Source organism: Balaenoptera physalus, assembly GCF_965194825.1.
Source record: "Balaenoptera physalus genome assembly, chromosome: 13".
Lineage (NCBI taxonomy): Eukaryota > Metazoa > Chordata > Mammalia > Artiodactyla > Balaenopteridae > Balaenoptera > Balaenoptera physalus.
Genome location: NC_138892.1, coordinates 99,009,254 through 99,025,644, shown reverse-complemented (window position 1 = coordinate 99,025,644; position 16,391 = coordinate 99,009,254).

Below are 16,391 nucleotides of genomic sequence, written 5' to 3'. Positions count from 1 at the left end.
GGCACTAGTCAGATTCACGGTGCTGACAAGGCAATTTCATTCTTTTTCTTTTCTTTTTTTTTTTGTCCTGTTCAATTACTTTGCATCTCAATTTATACTGAGATACGGGTGGATATGCATGAGTTCCCGAAGTCCCAGTGTCCTGCTCAGGAAATGCTGTAGAAAAACAAAACGGACATTATAAATATTCTCACCAAACCCCAGCTCTAAGAAACAAATCACCTGTGCAGAGAAAACCGCAAATAGATGCTGCTTCTCCTGCCAATATATTTCATAGACTAATTTTTGTTTTGCATTATGCTTTTCATACAACGCACCCTAAAAAGATTTTGACCATGAACTGTGTAAATGTGGTAAGGATTGCGGAGAGAGGAAAATAACAAGAGGTACAGAGACAAAGAACAATTTGAACCAAAGATTTTGGAAAGAAGGGTTATTGGGGACAAATAAAACATTTTAAAAGTGGGTGTTGCATAATTAAATAATCAGAGAAATAATTCAAGACGAGTAAACTGGCTTTCTTCTCCTTTCTTGACATTTCTTGTCTTGAGTTATTTCTCCCTTGGGTAAGACAGCCAGGGTTTGACTCTTGGCTCTCTCACTATCTGTGACCTTGGGCAATTTATTTTACCTCCGTAAGACTCAGCCTTGTTATCTGTAAAATAAAAGATAATTACAGCACCCATCTTTTTGGGTAGCTATGAGTATTAGATTGAATGAAGCACAGTGCCTGGCACATAAAACATATTCAATACATGTCAGCTGGTAATATTATTAATACTCCCTTCATAAATTTCTCAGTATTCATTTCCTCCCATTTTAACCCCCCTTGACCCCTCATCCACTCCGTCTGCCTTCAGCCTCCCACCTCATCCCTGCTTTCATTCCCACTTCTTTGAACCACGCTGACAAGTCCCTTCACGATCTTTCTCAATCTATCCTTCCAGCCCCAGATACTTCCCTCGCTCTATAAACATCCTCCGTGCTGACCACACAGAACTCTTCCCAGGTCCCAGTGATGGCAGCTCTTTCGTGTTTCTCTGTCCTTACTTCCTTTGTGCTCTTTTCCTGGAATGCCCTTCTCCTCTCGTTGTCTGACTCAAGACAATCAGTCCTCTCTCCATGGCTCTTTGAACCCACCTCTGATACTGCACTTGTCTCTTTGTATTGCCAAGTTTGTTTATGAAATACACTTCTTACCCATATTGTGAGCAGTATATCTATATATAGATCAAGATAGATAGATCTCAATAGATAGATAGATAGGCAGGCACAGATTGATAGAGAGAGAGAGAGATAGGTAGGTAGGTAGATAACTACATATATTAATCTATGCATCTCCACCTAGTAGGTACTTAGACACGCTTACGGGATGATTGAGTGAGCAGGCTATTTCTTCTGAGCTGTTCTGGTCTTGCTAGGTCACTTGGAAGAACTTCCAGGGACACCAGATCAATGCTGTTTTCGCTTGCCACCTACAAAACCCGAAGTATGTAAGACCCTCAGGTCACTGAGGCAAATTTTCCAGTTCGAAAACACCAAGCCTGCATTTGACTCTCATGTGAAGGCGAGTCTCTTCTGAAGATAAAATGGAGATGAGGGGTGAGATTCTTCCAAGGACCCAATTTCCCTGTGAGATCCTCTGGTGACTTAAAAAGCATCCTGGAAAGAATTACGTGGCACTTGCCTCCCCCATCCCGGGCTGTGACAAGATCAAGCTCTTGGTGGCCCATACTGTGAGTCTCTTCTGTCCCCACTGTTTTGGGAGGGGGAACATTAGAGCAGAGATTCCCTGGGAGACCTGGAAGATTCCTCCTCACCTCACTATAGCTGATGGGAACCCAGAAATGATTCACAGCTGAAGCCACTGTCCCAGATCAATACATTTCATGGCCATTTAAACTGGAAACCAGACAGCCATCTGGATACAACCCATCCATATTTTTGTGAAGTTGTAAATACACTGTAAGAGGAGTCCAGTAAAATCCTACTATAATGTTGGTGCTGGGAGCCATGAAGAGTATACCCCCTTGATAGACATTCCCTGATCTACAGAAAGACACACTGTCTACAGAGTCCAGCATCCTGGGGGAAAGGAAGCCACCGGCTAGAAAAGTAAACCCAAGGGAGAGAGAGAGGCGCTTCCCAGTAGATTTTTTGCCTTTTTTTTTTTTTCGGTTGTTTGCTTTGTTCTATTTTGTTTTACTATAATTCAGTTCTACTTGTAGCTGAGTAGGACTTTTACGTGATGGGGCACAATTTCCCTGAGTTTTAGTAAAAGACGTGTTAAAAACGATGGCCTCCACGGCAGGCTCAGAAATAATGGGTCAGTATGTGAAAAAAACAGAAATGGTAAGTGACCCTCCCAAGGTCTGGTTAGTGGTGGAGTGTGGACCAGAGCCCAGGTGTCCTAACCGCTCACCACCAGTCCTCCTTCCCCTGGACAAAATCCCTTCTAGGTCAGAGCAGGGAACCCAGGAATGGCATCGCAGGTTGGGGGACAGGCAGAAAGGGCAGGGAGAGCACCAAGATAGCCAGTTCCAGCCCAAACTCCAACAGTCTGCGTGCAAAAATCCAGCTCTGCTTCTCAGCGGCTGTGAGACGTTGGGTCCATTTACTTAATTTCCCTGTGCCACTATTTCCCTATCTGGAAAGTGGGCCGATGATAATATGGGTCACTCTAAGGACAGAATGACACATCAAAGCTTTGGGAAGAGGGCCTGGCACGCAGTGAGGAGGATGTTAGCTATTATTACTCTGATAGTGGCTTCTCTCCAAGCCTTCTTCGACTGGGGAGAGCCTGGCTCTCACCTACTCCTTTGATCGTGGCCGTAAATTTGCTCTGGCACCAGCACTCCCAAAGTGGAATCCTCTATTAACTTCCCCAGGCCCGTGACCCACCTCTGCTTGGAAACTTTTCAGGGGCTGCTTACTTACTACTTCTTTAGAGGGTCCCTTCCACTGCTGGATAACTGCACTACTTAGAAAGATCCCTCTGGCATTGGGATAACATCTGATCTGCCTCTCCGTAGCCTCTCCTTGTTGATCCTTTTTTTTTTTAGCCAGGGATTGAACCTGGGCCTTCAGCAGTGAAAGCGCCGAGTCCTAACTACTGGACCGCCAGGGAGTTCCCCTCCTGTTGGTCTTAACGCTACTACCTTGCTTCTCATACGAAGATAAATGTTCCCCCATGACACTTGGTGATGGGTTGGGGATGTGTAAACCCATACAGTAAATATGGCATGTTTTCCTGATGAACCAAATTGAAATGAAGACTTATCGGGGGGGGGGGGGTGGATTTTAAACTTTACCTTGAATGTCTTTGCATTTTAAAAGATTTTCTAATCTAAAATACTTTTCATTCAAACCAATAAGCATATTTTTGTGGATAAATATAAAGTTCAAATAATTTCTTTTTCAGATCTGACACAAAATTTTGCTTCTGGCAGCTCTGCCCCAGACCCCTCAGGAGTATCTATTCACTTGTCTTTGACATTGGGAATTTCTAGATGGAAGAGCCTGAGACACGCTGCTCTATTGAGCAGAGCTACAAAGAACCAGTCTAATTCCTCTCCCACAGGACCGCCCGGTGAAGTTTTCATAAGATCTTACAGTTGGAAAGAGACTCAGAAGTAGTCTAAATGCATCTCCCTTCTGCAGCAGGCCTAACAGATGGTCACCCAGCCTCTCCTGGATCAGGCTCAGAGCAGAGACCACATGGTGATCGTTGCCATCCCGTCGCTGGCCAGCTCGAATTGTTAGAATGTTCTTTTCTTAAGCTGAGAGACATGCACAAAGGCCCTGGGATGAGCCAGACCTCAGCTGGACTTCAGGATGAGTCACTTAACCTCATTGGGCCTCAGCTTCCTCAGCTATCAAATGGGATAAATGGTGTTAGCTACACCATAGGGATACTTAGAAGTGAAAACGCACATTAATCACTTAGCATTCTATCTGACACATTAAAGGATTCAATAAATGTACACCGGGACTTCCCTGGTGGTGCAGTGGTTAAGAATCCGCCTGCCCATGCAGGGGACACGTGTTCGAGCCCTGGTCCAGGAAGATCCCACATGCCGCAGAGCAACTAAGCCCGCGAGCCACAGCTACTGAGCCCGCATGCCACAACTGCTGAAGCCTGCTTGACCTAGAGCCCGTGCTCCGCAACAAGAGAAGCCACCACAATGAGAAGCCCGCGCACCGCAACAAAGAGTAGCCCCCGCTCGCCACAACTAGAGAAAGCCCGCGCGCAGCAACGGAGACCCAATGCAGCCAAAAAAAGAAAAAATAATTATATATATATATAAATGTGCACCATCACCTCCATCCCCATTTCCCTAAGAGCTTCCACCAGCTGAAGTTCCAGAGCTTGCTTGTGATGCCTCTGTTCCAAAACCATGTTTTAGATATTTGATAACAGTTCATGTACTCTCCCCCAGCTGTGCCTAAAAAAGCATTTTCCCTCGGTTAAATATAACGCCACCTTCCTCAACAGAATAACATTCAGATGCTTCAGTTAATGTCTCTTTTTTCAGAAAGCCACTTGAAAGTGTATTAAAAGATTCTTATGGATAGACTGGAGAAATGGTAGAAGACAAAAAGTGCCGTGGAGAAAAAAATAAAAGAGCAGAGTAAAGGAGGTGGAAGAAGCTAGGATGGGGGGCGAGGGGAGGTGTAATTTAAAATATGTGGTCAGGTAGCTCAAAACTCAAAGGACTGGGCTTTCTCATAAAGTCTGATTGGAGAACAGGGCTTGGACCAAAGTTCAGGGGGGCATCTCACTCCTTCTCTGAGTTGCAAACAGACATCTGAGCACAGCGCTGGCCCTATTTACCCACCGCGCAGCAGCTGAAAACAGGAAGGGACCGAGCAGGGGTCCAGCTGGGGCAGCCTAAGGCCCCTTGCTGTCCTGCTCACTGCGTGTGGCTGCATGATGCCAGCCTCTGAGCCTTGGAGGAAAGGGCCAGGAAAGCGGGAGGTGGGGCACAAGGCGCTCATCTTTACATCATGCCTTGGCCCCTACGAATCAGCTCAACGGGTGTGTCAGGCTCACAGCCATTCATTCAGTTAACTCATCCTCTGGAAGAGAGGTGCAACCAAGGTGTTATGGACTGAATTGTGTCCCCCTAATAGTCATGTTGAAGCCCCTACCGCCAGCGTGACTGTATTTGGAGATGGAGGTGGTTAAATGAGGTCATGGGGGGAGGGGGGTTATCCGATAGAAATGATGCTCTTATAAGAAGAGGAAAAGACACAAGAGTTCTCTGCCCCCTCTCATACACCGCAGAGAAAAGGCCACAACAAGAGGGCAGCCGTCTACAAGCCAGGAAGAGAGTTCTCCCCAGGAACCGAATCAGCCAACACCTGGATCAAGGACTTCCAGCCTCCAGAACCATGAGAAAATGAATCTCTGTTGTTTAAGCTGCACAGTCTGTAGTATTTTGTTATGGTAGCCCGAGCTGATAGATACACAAGGCAGAGCAGATCCCCAGCAGTGTGATATTGTTAGTGGGAGCTTCTTCCTTTACGGGTAGAGAAAGAACATGGGGAGAGAAGAGATCCCCACCAGAGGCAGAGTCTTAAAATAATTCAGTGGTGTAATTATGAAACATAAGAATGGAAAATAAGGCAAAATTTAAATAGAAAGTTATTATGCCCTAGCTATGTGTTCAATATGTTAATTTATTCTTGGAAAAGGAGAAAGTGAAAGAAAGCCTTGAACAGGTGAAAGAGTGAAGAAAGAAAACATTCACAGAGGGAAAGGAAAAAACTCGAAGAAGTTAGAAGTACTCTTTAAACCCACACTCAGATGGTGCAAATCCTAACTGAAAGTTTTTGAAAAGTATTAACTGAATGCCTGATGTATTCAGGGTGCTGAGCTAAGTGTGGAAGATGCTATTAAAGAGTAGGATACCCATCCTGCCTTCTAGAAACTTAAGTTTTACAATGCAAATCCCTTCCTTCCTTCCTTCCTTCCTCCCTCCCTCCCTTCCTCTCTCCCTTCCTTCCTTTCTTCCTTTCTTCCTTTCTTCCTGTCTTCCTTCATAATTTACCAAACATTGAGCCGGACCTTTGCTAGAGAGCACAAAAGGTTTATAAAGATAAGTTATAGGTCATACTTTTGAGGTATTCAAAGTCTCAAAACAAAAACAAGTTAAAAATAGAATCAGCCTGTGGAAGGGCCACAAGCTTCACAGAGATGAAGAAATTTAAAAGATAACTTCCACTTGCTGAGATGGGGCCAGAGAAGAAGAATATTCTGAGCAGAGGAGATGGCCTGAGCCCCAGCCCAGAGAGGCCTGGACACACAGTGATCTTCTGAGAAGCCAAGTCCCGTCCTCAGACTGGGTGGAAGGAGATGACACCTCAGTGAAAGTTTCCTCTCTGCCTTCAAAACGCTTCTGAGATACGATTTTTGCCTTGAATTACTAACCTGATAAAACATCCAAAAATAGCTATTTGGCTAAAAATAGCCAAGTCCCCCTCCCTCCCCCTCCACCAGCTTCTCCAAAGCTGCCTGTGGTGCCTCTGCCCTACACGAACTCCCATCCCTTCCCAAGTTCATGACTGATGGCATAAGCAGAGAGGAGCCAGAGGGAAATCAGCTTAGTTTCTCTGCTCTGCTTTTTAGTACCTTTTGTAATTACAGTTTTTCCAGATCTTTAAGCCTCCTATTCCTGCTATATCCCTAACGTCTACTCCTTAAGTTACTCCTTTTAAGTGCTGAGCACCTGTCATATATTTTTTTAAACCGATATTCAAAACAAGTCCAAGAAGTGTTATTATTCTATTTACAGACGAGAAAACTGAAGCTCACAGAGGTTGTATCACTTGCCTAAGGTTATAAAAGTAGCTAACGGTGGAAATTTAAAACCAAGGCCATCCGACTGTATAGCTGTGGTTCTCAAAGTGTGGGCCCTGGACCAGCAGCACCTCCTGGGAACTCATCACAGACCCACTGAATCGGAAATGGTGTACGGGTGAGGGGGTCAGGCCCAGCAATCTGTGTTCCAGCAAAGCCCATGAGGTGACGTTAATAACACTAACGACGGAGAACCTTCGCTTAAAGCGTGTAACCTTAACCTATTGCTCATCCCCTCGTTCCCGCTACCCATGTGCAAAAAATCACCTTGGGGGAATCATCCAGAAAAATAGATTGTTTTCACTTCTCCACCTAGATGCTTCCAAGGGATGAAAGGTTACACTTCACTCTAGACTCTAAACTTGACCGCCATCTCAGTTGGCTACCCCAGATTCGTTATCAGACCAATCGGTTAATTGTTTAGTGTGGAAATGTGTATTCCCATCCTGCAAGGAATTCCAGGACGCTAGCTACTCAGGAAGAGGGAAATCGCAGCTTAGCTATTGAATCCAACTTGGTATCAAGTTTCCTTTGTCAGCACAACCCAACCCTCAGGAGACGAACAGCTCATTCTAGGCCCTACCCCAGAGACGCAGCTCCGACTGCTGCCACGGGTCAGTGTTTATTGATTGAGTACTCCTCCATGTCAGGTGCCCCGCTAAGCACTTGAGATGCTTTATCTCAATTCATTCTTTTTTAAAAAAATTTTTATTGGAGTACAGTCGATTTCCAATGTTGTGTTAGTTGCAGGGGTACAGCAAAGTGAATCAGTCACACATATACATATAGCCACTCTTTTTTAGATTCCTTTCCCATATAGGCCATTACAGAGCACTTAGTAGAGTTCCCTGTGCTATACAGCAGGTTCTTATTAGCTATCTATTTTATATATAGTAGTGTGTAACTGTCAGTCCCAATCTACCAACCTATCCCTCCCCCGCCTTACCCCCTGGTAACCGTAAGCCTGCTTTCTACATCCGTGACTCTGCTTCTGTTTTGTAAATCAGTTCACTTGCCACAGCCTAAGATACAGGAACTATTATCAGCCCCATTTCAAAATCGAAGAAACCAAGACACAGAAAGATTAAGTAATTTGACTAAGGACACCAGCTAATAAATTGTTGAGCTGAGACTCCAACTCAATTTCTGTCCCCCATGCTCTACTGCCTTTCTTGAACAAGTCCTCGTTCTTGGTATGCTTCAGGCATAACCTCTGCATTTCCACTCGAGAGTCCTCTTTGCAACCAGGGGATCCAGTTCCCTGCTCTACCAGATTCTTCTCTGGCACCACTTTCCCAGCTGTCTTCCCTCCCCCTCCCCACCTGGGTGCCGCTCCATCTGGACCTGCTTCCTGCCTGCTAGCCTTTCACCCCCTGGTCACTTCACCTTCCTTCAGACCAGTTTAATCGCCTCTATGTGCTGCTCAGCAGGGCATACATTCTAGCTTCTGCCAGTTCCCAGTTTCTAAGGCAATTTTTTCTTATCTTACCATCTCTGCTTTGACCAGACACTTGGTACAACTTCAAACATTGTCGCCTGTTGTCTGGCTGCCTAACGAGAACTCTTGGCCCACTTTGAAGCCAGCTTTCTTGAAGCCACTGTCATATTTAGCACCCTTAATATAGACTTTGTCTACCACAGAGTGGGGTGTACTGAGAAGATAGATAAGCCTCTGTGAGGAGGTTATTTCTCTGCTTGTGATTTCTAGCCTGGTGGTGGAACCAATACTGAGTCTGGTGATATAAGCTGAAATGCAAAAAAAAAAAAAAAAAAAAAAAAAATGGGGCCTGCAGCTCCTCAGACTTGGCCACTGAGAGTTCACCAGAAGCATTGCTAACAAAGTTGGGGGGAGGCCCCCTGGAGGGTCCTTTCCTCCCAGAATGATTGGGGGATAGGCCAGCTCAACCTTATAGGCAAACAGGAAACTCTACCCACAAACAAAAGGAAAAAGGAAGCTTCCAGATTCCTGTTCCAAGTAGCCTCCTGAGAAGGACTTTATCTTTGGGGAAAATTTTGCTGAAGGAAATTTGAACCGAAGTTGAGAGTTTCCTTTGTTAAGAAAAGCAAATAACATGAAAAGGGAGAGAAGCAATGAGACAAAAGATTGGTCATCACAGATATAGATCTAATCTCTGGGATAAAATATGCTGGAAAGAACCTAGTCTTAAATACACAGAGAGGGGAGGCGGGGGTGAAAGGCGGTGGGTAGGCATGAGCCAAGGCTCAATATGGGATGAGCCTGACCTCTGAGAGGAGTAGTGAGGACACCTGACCAACCAGAGAGAACAGTATAGAATCAGGACTGCAGGGGCAGATCACCGCCCTGTAGTGCCAGGATGGAGTGTTTACTAAACCCATGGGCCATAGAGAGTTCTGGCTCCAAGCATCTAGGAAATGAGATCATCATAGCATATTAATAATAACAGTCAACGTTTTAAAATATGCACTAGAATCTTCTTGAGCCTTTTGTATGTATTAACTCATTTAAACCTCCCAATAATGGTATGAAATAGATACCATTATTATCACTCCCCTTTATAGAACACAGAAAGTTTGGCTATCTTTCTCAAGGTCACAGTGTGCAAGGCTCAGGGCAGGATTTGAATGCAGGCCATCTGCTTCAAGGTCCCTACTCTTGACCACCATACTTGACTGCTAAGCAGTCCACAAAATTAGTAAAGTATATTTTCTTCTCTCTGTTAAGAAGAATATAGGCAACTCCTGGAATGGCAGCAAGCTATAGCAGAAAGAAACCTGGGTTGGAATCTGAACTCTACACCTAGACCTTAGATCTTGAACTTTATAGGGTTGTTTTAAGTATAAATGAGATCATGCATGACTCTGGCACATAGTAGATGCTAAGTAAATCATTACACTAGCTGGTATTCCTTGATGATTCTCAGGTGCCAGGAATTTCTTTTTCAGGGGCTTAATAAAATATGTATTTATTGTTCAGAACAAAACCCAATGCGGATGTTTCTGGATGGGTAGCTTTCTTGATCACTCTCTTCCAATTAGTGACACAGGGATGGTCTTCTGCAAAAAGTCTCCATGGTTTCACATTCTAGAAGGGAGTTGACTCAATTCTCATTTCTGTTTAAGGAAGGAACAGAAACCTCTTCTTCCTGATGAATCCAGGAGCCACAGAGCCTGTTAGTTTCTTGCATGTTGGTGGGTCAGGAATGTGGGAAGGGCTTGGCTGCATTCCTCTCTGATGGAACCCTAGATACACGACTTCTGAATTGAATTCAACGGGAGCAGATGAGTTTTACACCTGTTACACTTCAGGGCATGAAAAATGGTTCTGTTTTCAGCATCTTGGGGAACTTCTCAAAACCCCACACCAGTAATACTTGCTTGAGCCCCATATAGACGAAATTCTCATGTCTTCTTTTAGTCATATCTTAATGAATGAAATAGATTCAAAAGGTTACAGTCATAAAGCAACTTTCTTCTTTCTCCCACTGTCCCTCTGTAAGTGGGTTCTTTCTCTGGCACTAGTTGAGATTTCAGACAGATCTAGGAGCTCTTCTGGTCCTTCCTAGGCATATGGGTCATTTCCAGTCACAAAACAGCCTCACTTCAGTATTTAAATATCCAGGCCATGGTAATAATCAAAATATCGAACTTTTATCTATATTAGAGTCTCTCCCCTCCCAGCAGGGCAGTACTTCAGGGCACTGAGTGTTTGCCTACAGGCAGGGAGGGCTGCATGGACATCTTCCTCCCTGTCTCCCCCCTGGACCCGCTGCTGCTTTGACCAGCTGCTGCTTTGACCCCTTCCGGTCAGATTCGGGGAAGGCAGAGATTGGAGGAAAAGAGCATCTGTCTTATATGGCTGGGACTAGCACAACCTGGGGTCAGGGCCACGGGGCCTGGCACACATGCAAAGCTGACCCCTGTGTGGGCGGCCATTGCAGGTGGCTAAGGGAACCTCCCACTCAGTTACCTTAACACCACGGTGGCCATATGTCCTGTTTGCAGGGATAATTCCAGTTCAAGCCTGTTGCCCCAGGATCTTGGGTAATAGCACCCCCTTTCCTTCTCAAAAAGTGGCCCCGTTTTGATAAAAAGTTAAATCATCATCCTACTTAACACAAATGGGCCCGTTTCAACTCCCCCCTGTCCTGTAGGCTCCCAGCAGTCCACTCTACTGGTCACTGCATCCCTCCAGGGAGAACTGTGGACAGAGTCCTTTCAAGAAATCTCCAGGCTGGCTCGCCACACACAGGGCTCACATCTGGTGCCCACAGAAATGGATCCCCTTCCTCACGTGGTCTAAGAAATGCAGCTCACAACTACTGCAGCTCCCTTTCCCTGTTGTCATTTCTCTCCCACCTCAGGACTGACTATCCCTTCCCCCACATGTCCTCACACTCCTCCCACTCCAGAGGCTATACAGAAGCTGCCCTGAAGCCCCTCTCACTTGCCTAAAGTGGAAAGGAAGGCCCCCATTCCTCGCCCCTGTGGTGGGAGGGGGCATAGCACTCTAACAGCTGCCTCCAGAGGAATCCTCACTCCAGCCTCTCCATTTCTACTCTTTTTAAAGGTTGCAGGTGGGTGACTATTAATGCTAGCGGATCTGGCTTTACCATTTCTCAGCATGTCTTGAAAAGGGATACAACTTCATATTCTTTTACAACATGGAGTTACTTAGCACCTATTGTAATATTCTCAGACTTTAGGGACTCTGCCCATCTCCTAAGCAACAAGAGAGTTGAATTTAACATCTAGTTATGTCTGATTTAATAAAGAAGTAAGGAAAAAAAAACATCACCCAGCTGTACTGAACTCTACCAAAAAAGGTGATTCTGGTAGCAGGCTGTGGCCCGAAGCCACAGCAGCTGCCAGAAATGCAATGTGGACAGCGCAGGGAAGGAGAACCGCAACTGCAGGATCCCCACCACCAAGAAGAGGAGGCAGAACTTACCAGGGTGGCCTTGGTCACTTTCCTTACTTACTTTTTTTTTTTTAATTTAACATCTTTATTGGAGTATAATTGCTTTACAATGGTGTGTTAGTTTCTGCTTTATAACATAGCGAATCAGTTATACATATACATATATCTCCATATCTCCTCCCTCTTGTATCTCCCTCCCACCCTCCCTATCCCACCCCTCTAGGTGGTCACAAAGCACCGAGCTGATCTCCCTGTGCTATGCGCTGCTTCCCACTAGCTATCTATTTTACATTTTCCTTACTTACTTCTTGAAGATGCTAGTGCACGTAATAGAATCTGAAAACCTGAAACATGCCCATGGCGTTCCATACCTGGAAAAAAGGGTCTGTGCAAACTTTAGCTCAGCTTTGAACATGTGAACAGAAAATCCACCCTAGACCTTCTCCTCTAACTGGGGACAGCTGGCCGCATTGCTAACTGAGGCATGCACGGAGGTGTCAGCGTCGCTGGTTTGGTTTTCAGTCCTCTGTCCAATCCAAAGAATAGAGAAGGGAGTAGAGGGAAGATTCCTCCTCTTTGTGTCTACAGGGGGGTCACAGTGGTCCCCTTGAAAGCTGAAGATGGAAATCTAAGAGCACAGCCTTACGGAGGAATCACTGTGCTGTCTCCATTTTTCCTGCGAGGAACCTGAGAGGCCTTGCGGTTATGCCCAAGCCATGGGCTGTATCAGTGGCTTAGCCAGGAATGATCTCCATGTCCTGATCGCTACACAACTCAAGCTCTGTAGAATAGAGTGTCTTCAGAAACAAAGAAAAGCTTTTTAGGGTAATCCCACCTTTTCCCACAAACCATGTTTTTATAGGAGGTTTTTGTTTTTTCCCAGCAGCAAGGTAAAGCAAGCAATGGGAACTAACTTGTTCTCAGATCAATGAGTCCGCTGTGTGCTTCAGAGAGTAACAGGGTTTCTGTTGTTGTTGCTTTTTTTTCTCTTCCGATGCTGGTTTGGAGCAGGAATTAAACTTGGCCATGGGCTATGAGGAAAAAGAAATGGAGAGACAAAGCTTCTCTTTCTTTGGTTGAGATTTAGATTTCCATAAAAATCTATAGGTTTATAACTAAAATGGTTACTAAGTATGTATTCACTTATACACGCGTACTCTTTCAATCCTCCTTCCTGCTTCCCTCCCCTAACTCCTCACAGTAGCACCGGCCAAGCTCCAGGACACTAGAATAGCTTTTATTAATAAGGTGCTAAAGTATTACGTGCCTAACCTAGCTTGATTATCTTGCCAATAGAAACAGATGCAAGGTTATTGAGGTGCTATCAAATGCTGGCAAAGAAAGGGAGACTCAAAAGTTCACACATAACATGAACAAAGCTTCACATCAAAATTCTAGAATGCCCTGATCCACTTATGAATTGAGGAAGGAAGCGGAGTTGTTTATTTCACTATTTCTTCTCTGCTCACAGACGATTTGGGTAGATTCTACTCTCAACCCTGAGCTAGTTTAAGAGTAACTGGAGCTGAGACAATTCAATGTGAAAGAATAGTCCTTTCACCAAATGGCACTGGAACAACTGGATATCCACATGCAAAAGAATGAAGTTGGACCCCTATATTAGTCAACTCAGGCCACCATGACAAAATACCAAGACTGGGTGGCTCGAACCACAGAAATATATTTTCTGTTTTGGAGGCTATAAGTCCAAGATCAGGATGCCATCATGGTCGAATTCTGGTGAGGGCTCTTTTCCTGGCTTGCAGAAGGCTGCCTTCTCACTGTGTCCTCACATAGTGAGTAAAGAGGAGAGAGAGAGAGAGAGATGTCTCTCCCTCTTCTTATAAGGCCACAGTCCTACTGGACTAGGGCCCCACCCTTATAACTTCATTTAACCTTAATTACCTCCTAAAGACCCTATCTCCAGATTGGGGGTTAGGGCAACATTTGAATTGGGGGTGGGGAGGACACAGTTCAGTCCATTACAACCCCTTCCTCACATTGTACACAAAAATGAATTCAAAATAGATCAGAGACCTAAATGTAAGAGCAAAACTATAGAACTTTCAGAAGAAAATATAGGAATAAATCTTTATGACCTCAAGTTAGAAAAAAACCTTCTTAGAAATGACACCAAAAGGACAAGTGACAAAAGAAAAAAATAGATACATGGGACTACATCAAAATTTAAAACTTTTGTGCAATGGACACCATCAAAACAGTGAAAAGACAGCCCACAAAATGAGAGAGACATTTGCAAATCATATACCTGATAAGAGACTTGTATCTAGAACATATAAAGAACTCTCATAACTCAATAATAAAAAGGCAAATAACCCAATTAAAACATAGGCAAAGAATCTAAATAGACATTTCTCCAAAGAAGATACATTTATAAAGAACTCTCACAACTCAATAATAAAAAGGCAAATAATCCAATTAAAATATAGACAAAGGATCTAAACAGACATTTCTCCAAAGAAGATACAAAAATGGCCAAGAAGCCAGTGAAAAAAACGTTCCTCATCACTAAACAGAAAAATGCAAATGAAAACCATTATGAGATACCATCTCACATCCACTAGGATGGCTACAGTGAGAAAGATGGATAACAACAAGTGTTGGCTACAATGTGGAGAAATCAGAACCTTCACACATGACTGACAGGGATACAGAATGGTGCAGTTACTTTCGAAAACAGTCCAGCAGTTCCTCAAAAAGTTAAACACAGAGTTATCATATGAACCAGCAATTTCACTCCCAGGTACCTACCCAAGAGAAATGAAAACATACATTCACACAAAAACTTGTACACAATGTTCATAGCAGCATTATTTATAATAGCCAAAAGGTGGAAACAATCCAAATGTCCATCAACTGATGAATAGATAAATAAAATGTGGTAAATCTATACAACAGAATATTATATGGCAATGAAAAGACTGAAGTAATGATACCTGCTACCACATGGATGAAACTTGAAAACACACTGACTCAGGACTTCCCTGGTGGCGCAGTGGTTAAGAATCCACCTGCCATTGCAGGGGACACAGCTTTGAGCCCTGGTCCGGGAAGATCCCACATGCCACAGAGCAACTAAGCCCGTGCACCACAACTACGAGCCTGTGCTCTAGAGCCTGCGAGTCACAACTACTGAGCCCATGTGCCACAACTACCGAGGCCCACGTGCCTAGAGCCCATCCTCCGCAACAAGAAAAGCCACCACAATGAGAAGCCCACGCACTGCAACGAAGAGTAGCCCCGCTCGCCCCAACTAGAGAAAGCCAGCACACAGCAACGAAGACCCAACGCAGCCAAAAATTAATTAATTAATTAATTTAAAAAAAATACACTGACTTAAAGAAGCCAGTCACAAAAGCTACACACTGAATGAGTTAATTTATATGAAATATCCAGAGTAGACAAATCTACAGAGACAGAAAATAGATTAACGGGTTACCTAGGGCAGGGTGAGGTGTACATATACATATACACCCAACTTGAAGAACCACTTTACCTAAGATTTGAAACAAAGAAATTTAAGAGAAAAACAGACGGGTGTGACCCAACACATGGGATTCTATTCATTCTTGAAAAAGCATCAAAATGTCTGAAAGCTATAAAATTGAATTAGGGAACAATATACTCAGGAAAATGAAACCAGAGTTCAGATTATGTTAAGCCGAGCAAAGGAAAGCACTGATCTTGTTTAAAGGGGTGAGAGCACAGGGATCTGGCTTTGACCGTGCTCTGAATAACTCGTTAGGAAGGAAATGGAACCCACACAGTCATGCCTTCCTTCCCTGGAAGTGACCTCACCTCTAATATGTGACTATAAAGAACAACAATACACTCTTTTTCCTGATGGTAAAAGTAATATATTTAAGATAGTAGAAAAAGTACAGAGAGAGGAAAAAGATCACTCGATCTTGTACTGATATCGGGTAGATTCTCTCCTATGCATGTTGCTTCACAGAGCCAAACTGATACAATACACAGAATTTTGTATCCTTATTTCACATTTACAATCAACATTCCCATAATTTAAAACTCCCATAAGTATCACTTTCAATCAGAAGAATGAACCGTCATTTATATAACTAATTTCCTAATACGAGAAATTTATCTTTTCAATCTTATACTATTATTAAAAACAAAATGTAGCAAAGGAAATTTTGAGCATAGATTTTTGGCCATATTTCAAATTATTTCCCTGGAATATAAACAATTTTATAGTCAAAAGGTGTGAAACTGTTTAATGACTCTCACAGTACTTATCAAAAGTGTAACATAAACTAATCTATAAACAACAGTGTGTTAACAAGCCCATCTCACTACACAGTATGAGGACTTCTAAAAGTAACTCACATTCCCTTTCTAGGAAAGAATTCTCATCACAGCGTTATTGATGATAGCGAAAATTGGAGGAAAAACAAATATCCAACAACAGTGGAAAAGTTAAATAGATCATGGTGGATCATTTTTCAGTAATTAAAATCCAGCGTTTTCAAAGAATATGAAATGGCAAAGAAAAGTGATTTCTACAAAAATTTTTAAACGAAGTGACATGTATGCCAAATACCAAATTGTTGGTGAGGTCAGGTAACACAAAAGCACACCAGCAGTGAC